Source organism: Solanum stenotomum, chromosome 3 (genome assembly GCF_019186545.1).
Source record: "Solanum stenotomum isolate F172 chromosome 3, ASM1918654v1, whole genome shotgun sequence".
In the NCBI taxonomy this organism is placed as follows: domain Eukaryota; kingdom Viridiplantae; phylum Streptophyta; class Magnoliopsida; order Solanales; family Solanaceae; genus Solanum; species Solanum stenotomum.
In genome coordinates this window covers 52,184,263-52,197,984 of record NC_064284.1, presented here as the reverse complement: position 1 = coordinate 52,197,984, position 13,722 = coordinate 52,184,263, and the positions used below count along the sequence as shown (strand labels likewise).

General features: G+C 30.1%; 1 pseudogene; it reads right to left on the bottom strand.

Annotated features, from left to right (window-relative positions):
- Positions 1 to 1,613: 1,613 nt before the first annotated feature.
- Positions 1,614 to 11,342, bottom strand: LOC125859033 (uncharacterized; annotated as a pseudogene).
- Between the last annotated feature and the right edge of the window lie 2,380 nt (positions 11,343 to 13,722).

The window sequence follows — 13,722 nt, the reverse complement described above, 5'->3', positions numbered from 1 at the left end:
CGAGGATTTTATATGTATATTTATAGTTCATCGGTCATATAAGCGAATAAGATATAGCTCAACTTTACGATTATTGTATTTGTACTTTAATAATAAACAAAATTTATGAAAGCAATATTGTTAGTTGACCTGATTTTGAAGATAATGTGATATGAAAAAATAATTTAACACGTAGAATTACATGTACCGTACCGAAGGAATTACATGTTAGATGGCATCTACCAATATAATATATAAAGGTGCTGGCTTGAAAGTGTAATCCAGGTAAATTGTTATGAACATCAAATTCTTGTCATGTAGTTGTTTAACATTGTTGGTCCTTTATCTGGCACTGAAAAGTTAAACGAAATTATGATTTATATTTATTTATCATGTCTCCTCAATCTAAGTTCATTAATCTCTTAAATTTTTTCGAACTAACACTATGCATATCATCCGAACCTCTTATCAAAGTCTGCCTCCATCTTTATCTTGTAGGGTAGGATTCAGTATTATATTATACTAATTCTTAGTTAATTAAACTCATTTCTATTAAAAGGATGTAATTCATTATAACTCAAGTGATCAAAATTCTTAAAGTTGCGACGAAAGAAAAGTAAACAGGTCAAAAATTCAACCAATTCCCCGACTTTATCTTTACATCTATAGCTCACTTATACTACATCTCATAATGCTTGGTAGGAGTCCAACTTGATTACATATGTTTCTAGCTTTGGTATCAGGCTTGATCTAATATAAGTTTCTTGTATGATCAACCTTAGCATAACCTCTAATGTTCTTGCTTTATGTTGAAAACTCAATCAGTTCCCTTTTTGCCATACATGTTTATAATTTTAAACTTTTTTTAAAAAGTGTTAAGTTTAGTCAATTTTTATAATAGAAGTGTAGTTCTCCTTAAAAAGTATTACAGCTTACATAGAAAACAAATTTAATATAAAATGTTGCGTATAAACAATTAGCACATCCAAGATGTCTTCTGTCTGAAATAATATATCTTGTTTCCATCAAATATGAAAAAGAGTTAAACAATTCATTTTGATCTTCTAGTAGTTGTTCCACACATTTTCAAAACTCTTGTTGTTGATTTCTTTTCACATTGTCCATCAAATATTTGCTGGTACAAATTTTCATCTGATATCCTTATTTGAAATCATGCCATCTGTATGTAAGTAGCTTAGAAAATGATCACATATGCTGTTAGATTTGATTAACAAATGCTTTCGTTAAAGCATTTGAAATTTTCTCATGTATGGTAAAGCACTAATCTTGAAGAACACGTTTGAAGCACAACATATAAGAATAATATAACTTCATAATTATATGACATATAACTTAAATGGTAAAAGAATTGATTCATACCTCAATAAACCATTCTGTCACACAATTAGGCAACATAATTCCTTCATTATAGTACGTCAATACTTATTCATCCAATTAAATACCTAAAACAATTATAGCAAGTAAGATCACTATACTAATATTGTATATAATTTATACTGCAACATATTACTTTAATGTAGATTAAATGCAGAAGAAAGGTTACCTCAAGCAACTTTAAATTTATCTTGGGGATGCGTAAATATATCATGTAGCTGCTCATGTATACCAAACCCTTAAAAACTTCTATCATCTAAATTTGAGAACACTTCTTTATACACTACATTTGTAGCTTCATTTGTTATCTCATCATCCTCATCATAACATAAGATCTTCAATCCTTTTCTAGTTGTTACTCGTGAAAGCGCAACATATAGTTGTCCATGAGTAAATACAGGCTTCTTCAAATATAATCCCACATTACATAATGATTGACCTTGACTTTTATTGATGGTCATGGCAAAAGATACAATTATTGGAAAATTGTCTTCTTTGGAACTTAAAAGGAATTCTTGCATCAGATGGAGTTAGTGACATTCTGGGGATAAAAACTTTGTCTCCAGCCTTCTTTCCTGATAATACTTTTGCTTCAATCACCCGAATTCCAAGTCTTGTGATGATTAATCTTGTACCATTACACAATCCCGACGATTGATCTATATTTCTTAACAACATCACAGGAACACCTACCTTCAAAGTGATAGAGTGATTTGGAATACCTGAACACTTAATACTATTAAGAAATTCAGGTGTATGCACATGTTCCAAAGATGTAAATGCATGATCAGACATACAAATTTTATCCGAACTTAGATATGACTTATCCAGACTATGATTTAGAGAAATCATGTAATCATTCACTGATTCTTCCATCTGAAGAGTAGGTGCAAGAATTGCTCTTTCTTGAAGGTATTTCATATCTGTAGAATGTGTCAAGTAATTGGAATATGTACTTTCTACAATTCCGGATATTGGATCATCACAATTATGTATGAGAAGATCATCAGGTTTTTTTACTTTTTCAATGCCATCAGTGAAATGTTCCGTCTTTCCATCACCTATTGCCAAAATCCAATCAGAAAACTGTTTTAGCTCATCCAAATCTTCACCAGATCTGCCTACTTGCAATCTCATATTCTTTGTTAGCTTTAAAATCTGACAGTGAGTCCACAAATAGGAAGAATTTATAGTTGCATTGACAATCTCTTGCCTAGTACCTTTTGTAACTACTGGCAAGATTTGTCTGAAGTCCCCTCCAAGAACAACAGTTTTTCCTCCAAATGGCCGTTCTAAATTTGATGGATCTTAAAATCTTAGAATATCTCTAAGGGGTCGTTTGGTTTGAAAATGAGTTATGATGGGATAAATTATATTGGGATAAGTTGTGTTGGGATAAGTTGTGTTGGGATTATTTTTTATTGAGTGTTTGGTTTGTTGTATTCAAAATAATAAATTTTAAGAACAATTTATTTGTTTACAAAAATGCCCTTCATTAATGTAAAAAGTGATATAACGAAAGGGTTGAAAAAGACATTTTTGTCATTTACCTATTTTATTCCGGGATAAGTTATCCCGGGATTACTATACCACCCCAAGAGAAGGATAACTTATCCCGGTATTAATTATTAATCCCGGGATAAATTATCCCGAACTTGCCAACCAAACAACAAAATAAGCGGTACTATAATTTAATCCCGGGATTATTTGGTATTATCCCTCACACCAAACGACCCCTAAGGGGTCGTTTGGTTTGAAAATGAGTTATGATGGGATAAGTTATGTTGAGATAAGTTATGTTGGGATTAGTTATGATAGAATAAGTTGTGTTGGGATTATTTTTTATTGAGTGTTTGGTTTGTTGTATTCAAAATAATAAATTTTAAGAACAATTTATTTGTTTACAAAAATGCCCTTCATTAATGTAAAAAGTGATATAACAAAAGGGTTGAAAGAGACATTTTTGTCATTTACCTATTTTATCCCGGGATAAGTTATCCCGGGATTACTATACCACCCAAATAGAGGGATAACTTATCCCGGTACTAATTATTAATCCCGGGATAAGTTATCCCGAACTTGCCAACCAAACAACAAAATAAGCGGTACTATAATTTAATCCCGGGACTATATGGTATTATCCCTCACACCAAACGACCCCTAAGAGTTTGATCAAGAGCCTCAAAACAATATTTATGCATCATAGGTGCCTCATCCCAAATGATCAACTTTGCTTTAACAATCAACTTTGCTAAAGGACTACCTTGTTTTATATTGCATGTTGAATCTTCCGCTGGATTTAAAGGAATCGCAACCAAGCAGTTCGACCTCCTGGTAATAAAAGAGAGGCAATACCACTTGATGCAACATTTATCACTATATCACCTTTAGATCGTATGGCAGCCGATAATGTTTTCCAGATAAATGTTTTCCCTGTTCCTCCATGACCATATAAAAATAAAAATAAACCATTTGTCTTGATTCACTGCGTCCATGATTTTATCATATACAAACTTCTGTTCAAATGTTAATTGCATTAATAACTGTTGATGTTCATGTGTCAAAGTATGTCTATTATAACGCAATTCTTCATTGATGAGTCTATTGGTACCATCAACTTCTTCCTCACTGTAGTATGGTCTCGGCATTGTTGGATAATCATTAAAACCTTTTCCACAGCCTTTTAAAATCTTGTCCAGCTTTTGCAAGCAGCGATTTTTCAATTCATTTTCTGTTAGATCTAATTCTGAAAGACATAAAAATGTTTACTGTTTAAAATACATTGTAGTAACTTTATATATATAACTCAATCAAGAAATTAATCAATCAGAATATGTCATATCATATGACAACATTGAAAAATAATCTTTAAGTTGGGCAGAATCAAAACCAGTCACAACTCAAAACTACAATATTTATTAAAGCTTGACCACATGACATATATAAATAGATAATATATTAGCAAATTATTCATCTTCATCTAGTTCAAACTTTTAATTACGTTTAGAGATAGAAATTGAATTGTGTGTAGATTTATGTTGTGTGTAAGAAGTTGAAAGTGAAAGCAAGTTGATGGAACAATAGTTATTGTGCGTCACTTGTGTCTTGTTGCTGATAATTTCTCACGATTTCTTCAAAAATCATGACTAACTGATTGATCTTTCTAATAATTTGAATCTAGGATGAAACTATTTTAAGCTTTTAAAACCTCTTAAATTCACAATACTCTGTTAACAGTGAAAAAGAAAGTAACTTCCAAATTCAAGAAAGAAGAACATAAAGTTGTTATCAAATATTACCATTTATTTATTGGTTATTCTTGATATCAATAAAAATTATGTAAATTTAATAGCTTTACTTAAAAAATAATATTATAATTATAGAAATTACATTTTATACCTAGATTATCCAATAATGTTCTTTCTTCACTAAGAATATCTTCTGACAATAACAGCCATGATGCTTCCCAAACAAATTCTGATCGTGACATTGTATTTGATAACAATAACATGACAAATAATTGTCGAAGATAAGATGCCATTCCCCAAGTACTTGCCTCCTTATAGCTTCGATATACTCTTTGTCGCCATCCAACAAACCAAGTGCATAACATGCATCTCTAAAAGTAGGATGGTCATAATTGTTGATTCTTCTAAGTTCTTCATAGGAAGTTGGTCCTTTGATTACATTCAATAAAAACCTGAGATAATATATCTCTCCACTTCCTGGTGTAACAAAGAAGATCCTCCCAATAGAAAATGCAAAATTTTTTCTCCTTTCCCATTTTTTTGATTTTTTATTCCACCAAAATTTGAGAGGGAACTCTGGATAAGTCAAATCTCTTGCTTTTGGATAATTTTTGTTAGCCTCAAACCAACTTAAAAACATTGATTCCCTAACAGTTGGTCTATTAGCAACAATTTCAATTGGATCATCATCTGAGAAAAAGATACTTTGTTCATTTGGAAGATTGAATGATAGTCTTTCAACTAACGGTTCTCTACGATGAATTGGAAATTTAAATATTCTCCAAGCAGCTTTACATGGTGATATGTAGCGACAATCATAATACATGTTGATTTCATCAATAGTTGATGAACCTTCTGCATGATTACTTTGTGAAAAAGCAGCGGTTGCACAATCATGTCCTTTATTGACATATTTAAATAAATATTTTAATTGATCTTGATTGATTGCACCATTCCACATTTATATGTGCTCCTTATTTTAACAATAATCTCCGATTGTGTGGAACCACATATCTGTTATCCAAATGAATACCATTTTTCAGAATTGTTCTACCATTATCCCTTCTTCTATAAACAGGATACCCTTCTTCATCTACTGTTGTTGCTTCAATTAACTTTTTAGGAAAATGCTTTGTACATTTACCATTATGCATGCAAGGAGAAGATTTCCTAGTAGAACCACATGGGCCATGCATCATCATATTTTTCACAGCATTGTAATAATGAGGTTCATCAACTTCATTTGGTATTTCTGCCGAAATTATTCTATCAATATCTGATGCACAAGGAAACTTATTATGTTCATGAAGAAATAGCAAAATATGAGCATGCGGCAACCCTCGTTTCTGGAACTCAATAGTATATATGACTGCATTAAAAATCAAGGCAGGCTATTAGAAAAAATAGTTTGTTAGATTCATATATAAAATAAATTATATACATCAAATATATTAAAATTAATTGTAAATATTATATACCTGCTTTTACTTGTCTAAAAACTTGATTGTCTTTCAAATCCTTAATTAAGTGGTCCAATTTGATTTTGAACACCCTACTTAAAATGTCAGGACGATCTTCAGGATTCAAGCTTCTGCTTTCTACAAATCTAGTAATCTCTGGCCACTTAGGATTGCAAGTAAATGTGATAAAAAGATCGGGATATCCAGCCCATTTGCATATTGCCATAGCATCTTGATAATTCTGAAGCATATATCATGCACCTCCGGTAAAGCTTGCTGGTAGAATTACTCTTCTACCTTGTGAAGAAGGATCAGTGTCTCCTAGTAAAATAGCATCTGTTAGGACGTTATACAAATCAACTCTTAATTGCTTTGATGAGTCCTGATAAACTTCAGCCGAGAAGATTCTATCATTGTATAGCCATCAACTAAAAATTGTTGAAATAATCTTTTAGAAGACACAATGGTAGGAGCTTCGCCCTTTCTTTCTTGAATTTTGTAAGTAAAGAATTCTCGCATACTAAGGTATTGCCTTTTTCCCGATGACTCATCACATGTACTTAAAGAATGTCCTCTCTGTATCCATCTTCACCATAAGGAAAAAGTAAAGGATATTGTAGAGCTAAATATGCAGCATTTAATTCATTTATCCTTTGTAACTGTCCAGATTGTGTTTCTATGACGATATCGCGATCACATCCAGAAACGTCAAAGTCACCAACCACCAAAGCAGCTACTTTTGGTATTGTTGGTAAGTTGTATCTTCTGCCATCAGTACCTCTTTTCCCTATTAGTTTAAGCTTCACATTGGAGTTGTTATTTTCTTGAAATCTATCTCTGACCATTCTAAAAGTCTTTGCCAAGACATTATTGTCATCAAGCATTTGTTTCAAATCAGCAACAATCTCAGCATGTAGTTTATTAACATCTTGTCCACAGCTGAATTTTTTTTTTATAAAGTCATTTAATTAATTTTTTTATTTACCTAGTATAATACAATAAAGATAGAATACTATGACCTAACAGCGCTAATTCTATTTGCAACTTCATTTTCTGTATCGTAAATATATAATTGTGCAAACTTTGGAGTAGATCCTTCAGGTGGTAGTAAGCTTCCGATTTGATGGTAATTTTGCCCAAATAATCTGAAAGTTCTTGGCCCTCGTGTTTGATTGATAGATACGTCAACCTTTCCACCCATTGATGTGAATGAGAACATAGAGTTATAACTCCTTATTTTTTCTCGAAAATGACTACTCTTAGGACCTATAGTAAAATCATTGCAGATGAGTTTTAATAGAAGTATACATATGAATATGTTGTTATCAAATCTAATTTTTCTTCTAACCTGAACCAAACAATAGTTGTTCCAAAACTTGAGGAGGCTTCTTATGTTCTGGAAGCTTTACTTTTTCTTTCTGACAGCACATTGTGAAAATTGGATTTTTTGATTTGTAATGCTTGTTTATTCTTTCTTCATAAAAAAAGAGAGCCCCACACTTTTCACACTCATATGTAGGATCTCCTATATCCCAATAATCTGTAATTGCATTAGTATATATCTAGTTAAAGATTAAAAATTTGATTCACTATCAAACTATTTTATATGATTAAAGATTTTCTCACAATTACCTTCCATGCAAATTTCGCCACATTCAACTGTCACGTCTATAGAAAATAGTCAGTTAATCAATTAATAGATTAGAATTTTTAATATTTACATCTATATTTGTCAAGGTAGATTCGTCTCTAATAATAATAGAAGTGAACAAAGTATAATTGTCATACCTGGATAATCTTCATCTTCAACTTCTGTGTTATCTTGAAATTGTTCTGTTATGTGTATAATTAGTGAGCGTATAAATGATGTAAGTGTAATAATTTTTTTGTTAAATTAAAAATTGTCTACTCAGAATTTTTTTTTTTAGTGTAATGTCATTTTTTAGATAAACAAATAATCACCAGGAACATACCTTGTATGAAAGTATTGTTAATTGTTGCCTCGATTTCTAGTAAAAGAACACATTAATTAATTATCGTTATTCTTTGCATTTTATTTATAACTGATAACAAATGAGAATTTGAAATAATTACCTTCCAATATTGGAGTATCATTTAAATCAGGCAGAAGATTATGATTCTGCACATCTACAAAGAAATTGCAATATTTATTATGAAATACAAAATTTTCTTAAAAAAAGAATTTATTTAACTTATGATCTTTCGCTTGAAATATTAATAGTACTAAAATGTATAGTACCTTCACGCAAAGTATTATCATTTAAATCAGACAATATGTTATCACAATGTATATCTGTGATGATATTGTTTAAAATTTGTAGGTAATATAAAAGAACAAAGTAAGTCAAAAAAAATGATCTTAAATAAAGATTGCCAATTGAAATACTAACCTCATGATACAGAATTTGAGTTTAAATTAGGGAGAAGAGATTGTGTTATCATATCTGCATAATATTGCATATGTATCATAAGTTGTATAACAATTCAATAATATAATAAAAAATTATAGAAGTATGACAATTTAAGTTAAAAAAACACAAATGCGAATATATAAAAATCAAGGATATTGTGGCTCACCATTTGTTATGTCAACGAAAGTGAACTCTTTCTTCACCTTGAAAAGAAGTGTTTCTATACTTTGATGGTTCAACGTTGTCTAAAAAAGTGTTTCAAGCCATTTTAAGTCAGTATTTAGAACATCAACAGATATTGTTATAGAAATCAAAGGAGTTATTGATTTTACCTATAATTTAAATAATAAAACAAACATCTAAAATTAGTCTCACTACTCTAATATCGTCAACCTAACACTATATTTATACTCTCTTTTTTACACTTTACAAATTTATGTGACGTGGAATTAAGAAGCTCTATTATTTTGAAACTTCTTCAAGCAACTTGATTTGATCAAGTTTTTCTTAACAACTAAACTTATCTTGAATGCCTTTACACTCTTTTATCATAGATCTACTACAATTACTATATCAACTGTATCTTAATTTTATATGCCATAATTATGATTAAAATTATCTTCTTACCTCATTTATAGATATAGTAGATCATATACTACAAAATTAGCATAATTATCTTGGTAGTTATTAAATTGCAAAAGAAAAATATATTAAAAGTGTTTATCTAAGATATAGGTGCTAATGAGATATCATACCTTTGATAACTGTGTCTTCTTTACGCCTTTTCTGAATCTGTGTACTACATCTGTTCAGCGTGGAAACTATTTTTTTTTATTTTCCATGGAGAAGTATTCAGAATCTAGATTTAATATGTCATTCTTAAGAAAATTGTTAGGAAGATGAAGTGGGTTGATAATTTTGACAGAGGAATGAGTAGTTTAAGACAAGTTCAACTGATTTTGAAAAGAGCAAAACTGTTTTTTACTGTGTAAGTGGCAGTTATTTGGATATTTATAATAAAAACGTTAAAAACAAATGAAAATATTCACAATACCAAAATATTTGACTATATAACATATAGACACTTGACTGTTAATCTCTAAAAATTTAACGATATTTAGAGGTTAAATGAAATAGTTGACAAACATGAATTTAACACTGGTATTTAAGAAACCACCGATTAAATGATATTGGAACATAATGTTGTTTCATGTGCAATAATTTTAATATTTGACCTATTTAAAAATTGATTAATTAAAAACAGGTACAACTAACTTTACAATTAACTACATAAGAATGTAATAAAATATCTTGCAACTGAAGTTTAGTGAAATTAATAATGAACTAATACACTTCTACATTTTTTTGGTTACTAAAAGTTTTTATTGATTACCAATGAATAATTACTACTTTAACATGACCAAAGCAGTGTCTACTATGTTTTTTATATTCATGACTAAACTCTAAATAGAAAAAAGAAAAATTAATATAGGCTAGGCTTAAGACTTAACAAAATTATTCAATATTAGAGAAGCCATTGTTGGCGGATCAGTAGTAGTGTAATTTTTTACTTATAAGATTGCAGATACGTGCAGTTTATCTAGCTATAGTATTGTAGTGTAACTTAATCTTGACAAAGATTTTGATATTTCTCTTTATTCAAATGGTGTGTATATATGTATTCCGTGTACACCTTATTTTTCGTTGGTATTGTGTATCATCTAGTCTTGCATTTGATTTCAAATAGCAAATAATGGACAGTTTAATTATATTCCGTGCATTAATCTCATCCACTGCCTTCTTATATATACAATTTTTTACAAATAATGATCTCTATTCATTTCAATGTTCATGAAATCTCTTTTTTTTCATAATTGTAAATTTTGACATCTTACTTGCAATCTACATATCTTGGAATAACATAAAGCACAATATTGATCGTAGAGAAGCAAGGGCCCAGGAAAGATAATCCTCTAGGTACTGCTTTAACCTTGGTTGAACACCTTTTTATTAATTACTAAACTAACTAATTATACATTTCTTCAGTTCTCCAATAGTTTTTCCTTCTAGTAATGCTTTAGGTTGTCTTCTTCTTCTTAAAGACTCTCTTGATCTTATTTCCTGACAACTGTGAGTTAGGATCTTCTTCATCAACTGTTGTGGCATCAATTTGCTTTATCTTGTTAGGCGTTTGTGAGACATTGATCAACTCAGTATCTTCAGTGGAATCCTACATATATATATAAAAAGTAAAGATTATAATGTCAGTTTTGAAGGACTATTGCATTTATAATCATTAAATAAATGACAATATAAACAAATATTAATAATATATTGTAAAATAACCATGAATTCACGATCGTCAAGACTGACTTGGTTATCATTGAAATATGGACCCTAAAAAATATATAAAAAAATTATAATGTAGTTCAATCATAGGAATCAAACTTCATATATATTTGAATATAAAATAATACCTTGAATGTCTCTCCACGTGATGGAGGCCTGTATTTTTCTATAATATATTCGTCATCAGTAAACGTAACAACTTTAAAGACTTCATCTTGACCTTGACCATCGGAGCTCTGTAATTCCAATTTAAACATGTATGTGTTGTCCACAATATTGTCAAACTCCATAGGATATGCAGACTTATTTGCAGCACCAGTAGTCTTAAGAAAATACATATTTTTCAAAGTTTAATATAAAATATAGGAACAAAACGTACTAACATATTTAAACATATTTTAAACAGGTTAGTAGAACTTAAAGTTTAACATGCTTATAGTGTATACCTCAAATAAATCAGCAGCAGATTTTCCAATCATCTTTGTTGCTACCCCATCCCATAACATCACAGAAATTGTGCCAGTATCATCCAAAACTCTAACTTTTAGTTTGTACCTTTGAATAGTTAATTTTGTTAGATTATTGAGTTTGTATGAGACATATATAGAGAAATTTGAATTTTGCCCATACCTACGGATGACTGATTCAACAAAATCACATTGTCTACAGTATAATTTGTCCCCCACTTCATCAACACCTTTTGCGCATTGTTTGCATGCTAAAAAAGACCATCCACGATCTATTTCAAGATGAATTATATTTGCCACAATATAATAATTCTCTTGCTGCAAATTTGTATTGTATATACAACTGTTATATTAAAAATAATGTAAAAGTTGTGTTGAATAAAAAATATAAAATTAAGTACTTACATGCCTACAGTCAATCAACTTCTCAATCTCATGTACTGTAACACTTCCTGATGCCAACTCAGTAGCAATAGATTGATTCCTTTGTGAAGAAATCTGTGTAAGTCGTTGGGAGCTTTCTCCAGGAACAGACTTAATTCGTGATGAAAATTCATCAACTTGAGGAAGACTTGAATTGATATAAAGCTTGGAAGCATGCCAAGTGTTCTTCACCGAAATTTGGTCTGCATAGTTAATAATAATTTGGTAAGAGTTTATTTATTGTGCAATTATCTTGAATAGCAAAGTAGAGACTTAAATAACCTCTGAATCGATGTGATCTAATCAACTGCATGACAACGACAATAGGCTTGTCATTGGACTCATTCAAATATGGCTTGATCTGATCCACAAAGTCACCCCAAAAAGTTGTTGAAATGTTTTTATTCCTACATAATTTATATGGTTAATCATATGAATAAAAATAATGAGTTGTTGAAGCACATATTCATTGAATTGTGGGAAGCGTACTCATAATCCTGTATGTCAACGTTAATGAACGTTCGGACACTATCATCTTGTTTGATAGACTGTACATCCCCATAACTCACAACTTCTCCAATGATATCTACAACAATAGTGATGACATAAATTAATACAAAATAAATAATGATCGAAGTCTGAATAAGGAACATATAAATAATGTATTGATTACCAAATAGTTCTGTGTTATCAAATTCTTGTGGATTTGTAAGTTGTTTATATGATTTAAATTTGAAGATAGACATACTGAAATGTGGATCCTCTATCTCCTCAACGACTGATTTTTTTTGTGAACATCAACTTAAATTTGTGGTCTTTGATCCTTAATTTCATAGTATTTGGACAAACCACAAAATTCTTAATAAAGTACAATCCCATTTCCTTAATACTTTCTCTGAAATTTGGGAATAGAGATCTGCCAAGACTCGTGTGAATGTGATCGCCCTATAGGTACAATTAGTTACTTAATTAGCACTCCAATTTAGTATATAACTTCTTAAAAAAATAATATCATACTTATAAAATATATTAAAAATACCTTTTCATCCATAAGAATAACCTCGATAGAAAAAGGACAATCTGGTCAATCACGATTCGTGTTTTCCCAAAGCCTAACAATACGAACTTTTAATTTCCAATACATTGACTTGCTGTTAATTTCGCTAATGAAATCAGTCGTAGCTGCCATAATTAATTCGTCTGTTCAATCCGAAAGAAGTATGAAACAAAATAAAACACTAATCAGCAAGAAGTGTAAAGAAGGAAAAAGATGCATACGGCCTATATTTAGCAGGGAAGTCTATATATAGTGAGAGTTATGAGATAACTTTCATAAACGTGGAAGTTACAACAACGTGGGTATCCTCTGAAACCACTACGGTTAAATCTATCGCTGCTATTTTTTCTCTATTAAAGAAGCTTAATTAGAAAATCGTAGAAATAAGTTAATATTGTATAGAAATAGGACTCTGTAAGTTACAATATAATTGTGTAATTATTTGTTAAAAAGTGATATCAAAGATGATAAATGATAAATATTGTCAAAAAAAAATACAAAGATGATAAATAAAAATCATAAACATTCCTTGAATTATGTTACACGGTTTTAGGCTTTTAAGGAAAGAATGTGCATACACTAACTTAAAAACAGTAACTATTTTTAAACAGTAATTATTATTTTTACTGACATAGGATTTATACTTATGGATCATATATTTTTTAGGAGTGTAATATTTATTTGTGTGTTGTGCAATTATGTGCATGTGTGAGTGCAGGGAAAAGAAGAATGAGAAATACGTGGAGTTTGTGGGATTTGAGACATGGGAATGTAGTCATCGTGATCATAATTTATAAGGATAATCATCATTTCATCACAATGATTTACTATTAGAATTTGAAATTATAAAACTGTAACAAAATATAACTATCAGTTTTAAAACTGCATATTTTGGTGGAAACGTGAAAGTGA